Genomic DNA, 8,049 nt, shown 5'->3' on the forward strand with positions numbered 1-8,049 from the left:
TAAGCCCGTATCTCAGATTCCAGTATCTGTACTCTGCCTATTTTTTTTAAACATCTCTTCTCCCTCAAAGAGCATGCAAAAATGAAAAAAAAAAAAAAAATCCCCGCATTACAAGAAGGATGTGGAGGCGTTGGAGAGGGTGCAGAGGAGGTTTACTAGGATGTTGCCTGGTATGGTGGGGAGGTCCTATGAGGAGAGACTGAGGGATCTAGGGTTGTTTTCGTTGGGAAGAAGGCGGCTAAGAGGGGATCTTATTGAAACATATAAGATGATTAGGGGTTTAGATAGGGTGGATAGTGATAGCCTTTTTCCTCGGATGGAGAAAGCTAGCACGAGGGGGCATGACTTTAAATTAAGGGGGGGTAGCTACAGGACGGATGTCAGGGGTAGGTTCTTTACCCAGCGGGTGGTGAGGGATTGGAATGCCCTGCCTGCTGCAGTTGTAGATGCGTCTAGTTTGGGGGCGTTTAAGAGATCTCTGGATAGGTTTATGGACGAAAAGGGATTGGTATAGGCTAGTGGGTCATTGTTTTTGTAACTGGTCGGCGCAACATCGTGGGCCGAAGGGCCTGTTCTGCGCTGTAATGTTCTATGTTCTATGTTCTATGTTCTATGAGCTGGCTCACTTGGTTTTGGTCTTTCTTTTTAAGAAACATCTAACTACAAAACTAGATCTTCTGCATTCAACCAGCATGCACTCTCCAACGTGAAATACTTGTTGGCTTGTCCAAATATTTTACTTCACTGTACATAGGGAGAGTGCATGGGTGCTGCCTTCAAATCTTTCCCCAATCAAACTGATAACATCTTCTCAGGGAGATATTCCTCAGTGGGATTCACATGGATAACATTTCCTCCACATTTGGACTGGCTAGCCAAGCAGATTTGAAATAGTGAATGGTCTAATATCCCTGGTCATTGTGAGCGACAATCGGCAGAGTTACCTCACTAATCCATTATTCCCTTCGCTTGACATTTCATAGCTTTTTAAGCTGCACTCAAGCACTTTGCTTCAAAATACAACACACAACCCTTTCCCCAAATCTCTTCCCTGGAGAACAAGCAAGGAATGAAAAATTTATTAACATTCACAACAGCCACCCAGAGAAAGTCAAATAAGAACACTGGAATCATTGCTGACTTAAATCCAATTCCTTGATATTTTTTCTCAAAAAAACGCACGGTAGCACAGTGGTGAGCACTGCTGCTTCACAGCTCCAGGGACCTGGGTTCGATTCCCGGCTCGGGCCACTGTCTGTGTGGAGTTTGCACATTTTCCTCGTGTCTGTGTGGGTTTGCTCCGGTTTCCTCCCACGGTCCAAAGATGTGCGGGTTAGGTTGATTGGCCATGCTAAAATTGCCCCTTAGTGTCCTAAGATGCTTAGGTTAGAGGAATTAGCGGGTAATAATATGTAAGGGATTTGGGGGTAGGGTCTGGGTGGGATTGTGGTAGGTGCAGACTCGATGGGCCGAATGGCCTCTTTCTGCACTGTAGGATCCTATGATCTATGAAAAGGGTGTTTGCAGGAAGCATAGGTCTTGACATCAAAAGTCAGGTTTATAGAATTCCTACAGTACAGAAGGAGGCCATTTGGCCCATCGAACATGCACCAACCAATGCCACCTAGGCCCTATCCTCATTACCACATGTATCCTCGCTGAATATATTTAAATCACGGGTAGATAGGTTTCTGATAGACAGGGGAATTAAGGGTTATGGGGAGAAAGCAGGAAAGTGGAACTGATCCACTTCAGATCAGCCATGATCTTATTGAATGGCGGGGCAGGCTCGAAGGGCTAGATGGCCGACTCCTGCTCCTATTTCTTACATTCTTATTTACCCTCCTAATTCCCCTGATACTAAGGGTCAATTTAGCCATCAAGCTAACCAGCACTTCTTTTGGATTGTGGGAGGAAACTGGAGCGCCCAAAGGAGACCCATGCAAACACGGGGATGATGTGCAGATTCTGCACAGACAGTGACTCAAGGGCAGAATTGAACCTGGGACCCTGGCGCTGTGAGACAGCAGTGCTAACCACTTTGCTATTGTGCTGCTCTAAAGGACAAGGTTATTTTGTGAAATTCACAGTAAGAATATTGGTGCTTAACAATGTTGGGGAGGGAGGAGGGCAGAAATATGGAACACATCATGCAGTTAAATATAGATTACTGGTTCTATCTGAGAGTTTAGTGTTGCATTGCTTTTTTGGTCCTGCACCAAGCTTTTATTGAATCTGGCTAAATACATTACTATCAAGTGCTTTTAGAAAGTGCCTGCTTATTACTTGTTTTAAGAGCGACATTATTGTCGGGGAGAGTGACGGAAAGGAAGGTCTGACGTGACATATTTTGGGGGCTAGGTTTTAAAGTCCAATCGAACAGATGTGCTTTCAAAGACTGTCCCAAACAAAAGGGTTCGCTCTGTATCCTGGTCCACAACATCTGCTCCAATATATCAGCAGAGAATGCTGGAGGTCGCAACCTCTGACCTATCTAACACCAGGAGCCTCCAGCGCATCACACAAACACAAACAAATGCACACAAAGAGAGAATGTGAAAGCCTGCCTCTCCTTCATCAGACCAGCACAGATTTCACAACAGTATCATAAATGTTTTAACATTATAAAAAGCTGGGACAGATAGGAGACTCTTTCAGTAGTTGAGAGATCTGGTGCAAAGGGCCACTGATTTCAGAATCAAGAATCATAGAATCCCTAGAGTGCAGAAGGAGGCCATTCAGCCCTTCAAGTCTGCACCGACCACAATCCCACCCAGGCCTTATACCCATAACCACACATATTTACCCCACTAACCTACGCATTCCAGGACACTGAGGGGTAGTTTAGTATGGTCAATGCCCCTAACCCACACATCTTTGGAGTGTGGGCGGAAACCGGAGCACCTGGAAGAAACTCACACAGACACAAGGAAAATGTATAAACTCCACACAGACAGTGACCTGAGCCGGGAATTGAACCCGGGTCACTGGCACTGTGAGACAGCAGTGCTAACCACTGTGCCTTCTTGCCACCCTAATTTTGATTTGATGTTGACCCTAATGTTTGCTTTGATGTGATTTATTATTGTCACATGTATTGGGATACAGTGAAAAGTGTTGATTCTTGCGTGCTACACAGACAAAGCATACCGGTCATAGAGTACATAGAGGAGAAGGAAAGGAGAGTGCAGAATGTAGTGTTACAGTCATAGCTAGGATGTAGAGAAAGATCAACTTAATATACGGTGGGTCCATTCAAAAGTCTGATGGTAGCACGATTGAAGCTGTTCTTGAGTCAGTTGGTATATGATCTCAGACTTTTGTACCTTTTTCCTGAAGGAAGAAGATGGAAGAGAGAATGTCCAGGGTGCGTGGGGTCCTTGATTATGCTAGCTACTTTGCCGAGGCAGCAAAAAGTGTAGACAGAGTCAATGGATGGGAGGCTGGTTTGTGTGATGAACTGGGCTTTGTTCACGACCTTTTGTAGTTCCCTGCAGTCTTGGGCAGAGCAGGAGCCCATACCAAGCTGTGATACAACCAGAAAGAATGCTTTCTATGGCGCATCTGTAAAAGTTGGCGAGAGTTATAGCTGACATGCCAAATTTCCTTAGTCTTCTGGGAAAGTTTGATTTGATTTGATTTGATTTTGATTTGAATCAGATCAAATCAAAAATTAGAGGTGTTGGTGGGTTTTCTTAACTATAGTGTCGGCATGTAGGGACCAGGACCGGTTGTTGGTGATCTGGACATCTAGAAACTTGAAGCTACAAGGTTGCCTATAAGAGATTGCAAGCAGAGGGTTTCACACAATAAGTAATCACATCTATTTGCTATACAGGAGAATAAACACTGACACGGACAGATTGAAGCAAATATCAGCAAGTTGTAAGTTCTGTGCAGTCCAGCAGCCCAGCAACATTTGGCCCACCTGACAGTCAGGCTTTAAATGTGGGCTGTACTGTCTGACAACTTTCAATGCAGCATTTTAACTACCCACACTGCCCTTTCACTATCTGGGGCCCAGAAGGTACTAGTACAAATATAAGGCCCCTGTTTGCTTTAAGAAGATGACCATTATCCTGGCACCAGAGAAAAGCCAGGCAGCATTCCTTAATGACTATCGTCCGGTAGCTCTGACATCCATCATTATGAATTGCTTCAAAAAGTTAGTCACGGCACAAATCAATCCCAGCCTCCCAGACTACCTGGATCGACTACAGTTCACCTATCGCCGCAACAGGTCCACAGCAGACGCCATTTCCCTAACCCTGTACTCAACTCTGGAACACCGATGTCAGACTCCTATTTATTGACTACAGCTCAGCCTTCAACTTCATTCCTATGAAACTCAACTCCAAATTCCATGATTGTGCCTCAGCTCCTCCCTCTGCGATTGGATCCTGAACTTCCTAACACGCAGACCAAAATCAGTAAGGATAGGCAACTACACCTCCTCCGCGATCACCCTCAACACAATGCCCCACAAGGCTGTGTTCTCAGCCCCCTACTATACTCCTTATACACCTATGACTGTGTGGCCAAATTCTCTCCTAAATCAATTTTCAAGTTTGCTGATGACACCGCTGTTGTGGGTCAGATCTCAAACAATGACGAGACAGAGTACAGGAATGAGATAGAGAATCTGGTGAACTGGTGCGGCAACAATAATCTCTCCCTCAATGTCAACAAAGTGAAGGAGATTTTCATCAACTTCAGGAAGCGCAGTGGAGAACATGCCCCTGTCTACATCAATGGGGACAAAGTAGAAAGGGTCAAGAGCTTCAAGTATCTAGGTGTTTAGATCACCAACAGCCTGCCCTGGTCCCCCCATGCTGACCCCATAGTTAAAAAAGCCCACCAACACCTCTACTTTCACAGAAGACTGAGGATAGGAACTTTCAAGCAGTTATTGGATAGGCACATGGAGCACACCAGAATGATAGGGAGTGGGATAGCTTGATCTTGGGTTTGGACATAGCTTGGCACAACATTGAGGGCCTAAGGGCCTGTACTGTGCTGTACTTTTCTATGTTTCTATGTTTAAAAGGGGGCTGAAGGAGGGGTTAGTAAATTTGCTGATGACACCAAGATTGGTGGAGTAGTGGATGAAGTGGAGGTTAGTGGATGAGGTGGAGAGTAGTGGTGAGGCTCTTGCAGGCTGCAAAGAGATATTGATAGGATGCAGAGCTGGGCCAAAAAGTGGCAGATGGAGTTTAACCCTGATAAGTGCGAGGTTATTCAAACCTGAATGCAGATTAGAGAGTCAACAGCGGGGTTCTGAGGAATGTGGAGGAACAGAGAGATCTTGGGGTTCATATCCACAGGTCTCTGAAGGCTACCACTCAAGTGGATAGAACCGTGAAGAAGGCTTATAGGGTGTTAGCATTTATTAACAGGGGTTTGAGTTTAAGAGCTGTGGGGTTATGCTGCAACTATACTGGACCTTGGTGAGACCACATTTGGAATATTGTGTGCAGTTCTGGTCACCTCACTATAAGAAGGATGTGGAAGCATTGGAGAGAGTGCAGAGGAGATTTACCAGGATGCTGCCTGGTTTAGAGTGTAGTCTTATGAGGAAAGGTTGAGGGAGCTGGGGCTTTTCTCTTTCGAGCAGAGGAGGATGAGAGGCAACTTTATAGAAGTTTATAAGATGATGAGGGGGATTGATAGAGTGGATGTGCAGAGATTATTTCCCCGGGTGGATGTAACTGTTACTAGGGGGCATAACTATAAGGCGGGAGATATAGGAGGGATGTCCGAGGTAGATTCTTCACTCAGAGAGTGGTTGGGGTGTGGAATAGACAGCCTGCTGTGATAGTGGAGTCAGACACTTTAGGAACTTTCAAGCGGTTATTGGATAGGCACATGGAGCACACCAGAATGTTAGGGAGTGGGATAGCTTGATCTTGGGTTTGTACGTAGCTCGGCACAACATTGAGGGCTGAAGGGCCTGTACTGTGCTGTACTGTCCTATGTTTCTATGAAATTTGGCATGTCAGCTACAACTTCCACCACCTTTTACAGATGCACCATAGACAGCATCCTTTCCGGATGTATCACAGCTTGGCATGGCTCCTGCTCTGCCCAAAACCACAAGAAACTATAAAGGGTCACGAATGAAGCCTTGGCAAAGCAGCCAGCATAATCAAGGGCCCCACACGCCCCGGACATTCTCTCTTCCACCTTCTTCCATCAGAAAAAAGATACACGTAACAACTGACTCAAGAACAGCTTTCTCCCTGCTGCCGTCAGACCTTTGAATGGACCTACCTCACACTAAGTTTATCTTTCTCTACACCCCACTTGTGACTGAAACACTACATTCTGCCCTCTCTCCTTTCCTTCTTTATGAACAGTATACTTTGTATAGCACACAAGAAACAATACGTTTCACTATATACTAATACATAAAGAACAAAGAACAAAGAAAGAACAAAATCAGCCCGGGAAACAGGCCCTTCGGCCCAACGAGCCCACGCCGCCATCTCAACACCACCAGTCCACCTCTCTACCCATGACCCCTATCTAATGTTTTATGGCCATCCAGATTGAGGGAAACTGATTTAGGGACAATTTATTCCTGCCAATCAGCCTAACAGCGCATCCTTGGGGTGTGGGAGGAAACCGGAGCACCCGGAGAAAACCCACGCAAGCACGGGGAGAATGCGCAAACTCCCACAGACACCGGCCCAAATCCATGTGTCTGCACAGCAATCAGTGATAGTCACTGAGCTGTCGTCTTGCCCAGTATCTGGTCCAGTTTAGGTACACACTAACGACATGAAGCACTAGGCCAATCTCGAACAACCAAGAGCAGCCCCAGTACGACCCATCGTGTGTATGCCCCTCGTTGGACACGAGGTGGACCGACTTAAAACCTGTGAATGAAAGAGAAAAAAAAATTATCATACTATACCCATTTACATTACCAGGGACGCCCCAATGCTAATGACCCTTATTTAAAAGGTTCTCCTATATCCACCCATCTCCAACTCAGTCATGTGCCTGTCTAAGTTACTCTTAAAGGACTCTAGTGTGTTTGCCTCCACCACCTTACTTGGCAGAGCATTCCATACCCCCACTACCCTCTGTGTGAAAAACCTCCCTCTAATATCTGTGTTGTACCGCTCCCCCCTCACCTTAAGTCCATGGCCCCTTGTCCTACGTGTCTCTATTATAGGAAATAGCTTGCCTCTGTTTACCCTATCTATACCCTTCATAATCTTATATACCTCTATTAGATCCCCCTCAGTCGGCGTCTTTCAAGGGAAAAGAGCCCCAATTTGTTCAATCTTTCCTCATACCCCAGTCCTTCCATACCAGGCAACATCCTGGTAAACCTCCTCTGCACTCTTTCCAGAGTCTCCACGTCCTTCCGGTAGTAAGGCGACCAGAATTGTACGCAGTACTCCAAATGCGGCCGAACCAACGTTCTATACAACTGCAACATGTGACAATAATGAATCAAATTTTATTGGGCTCACATTTCATCATCTGCCACAATGGGATTTGAACTTAGATTCCCCAGAGCATTACCTTAGATCTGGAAGTTATTAGTCCAATGACAATATCACTGAACAACTGCCTCTCCAAGGTGCTGGCGTTAAAACTGGGAATGAAGGAATCCAGGCAAAATGCCAAATTCTCCTGATAAATATCAGAGTGTCACAAGCGTGTCTCATTGTAAATAGACCTCCCAGCCCAATGAGACCTTGTAGGGCACAACTTAGTTCCCATTTCCTCGTGGAAAAGGTTCACTAGACACAGCAAGGGGATGAAATTCATCAGTCAACTCAGAAAGAACTTTGGAGTTTTTGTATTCACCATAAAGAAAGTCATAGTGAAACTGAATCATCAGAATTGACATATATCAAATTCCCGCAGTGCTGAGATTTAGTTAATTATAGAGAATAACAGCTCCTCACCTGTTGCATGCGTGAGTGAAGGAGATAAAGGGAGAGGCAGAAAAATTATACAAGCAAAGATAAATGTGAATTGAAAATGCCTTTGCATTTAGATCTCACTGCCTCCCACCGTGCTGTCCATTAG

The sequence above is a fragment of the Carcharhinus amblyrhynchos genome, chromosome 11 (assembly GCF_965287045.1).
Source record: "Carcharhinus amblyrhynchos chromosome 11, sCarAmb.v2.hapA, whole genome shotgun sequence".
Taxonomy (NCBI): domain Eukaryota; kingdom Metazoa; phylum Chordata; class Chondrichthyes; order Carcharhiniformes; family Carcharhinidae; genus Carcharhinus; species Carcharhinus amblyrhynchos.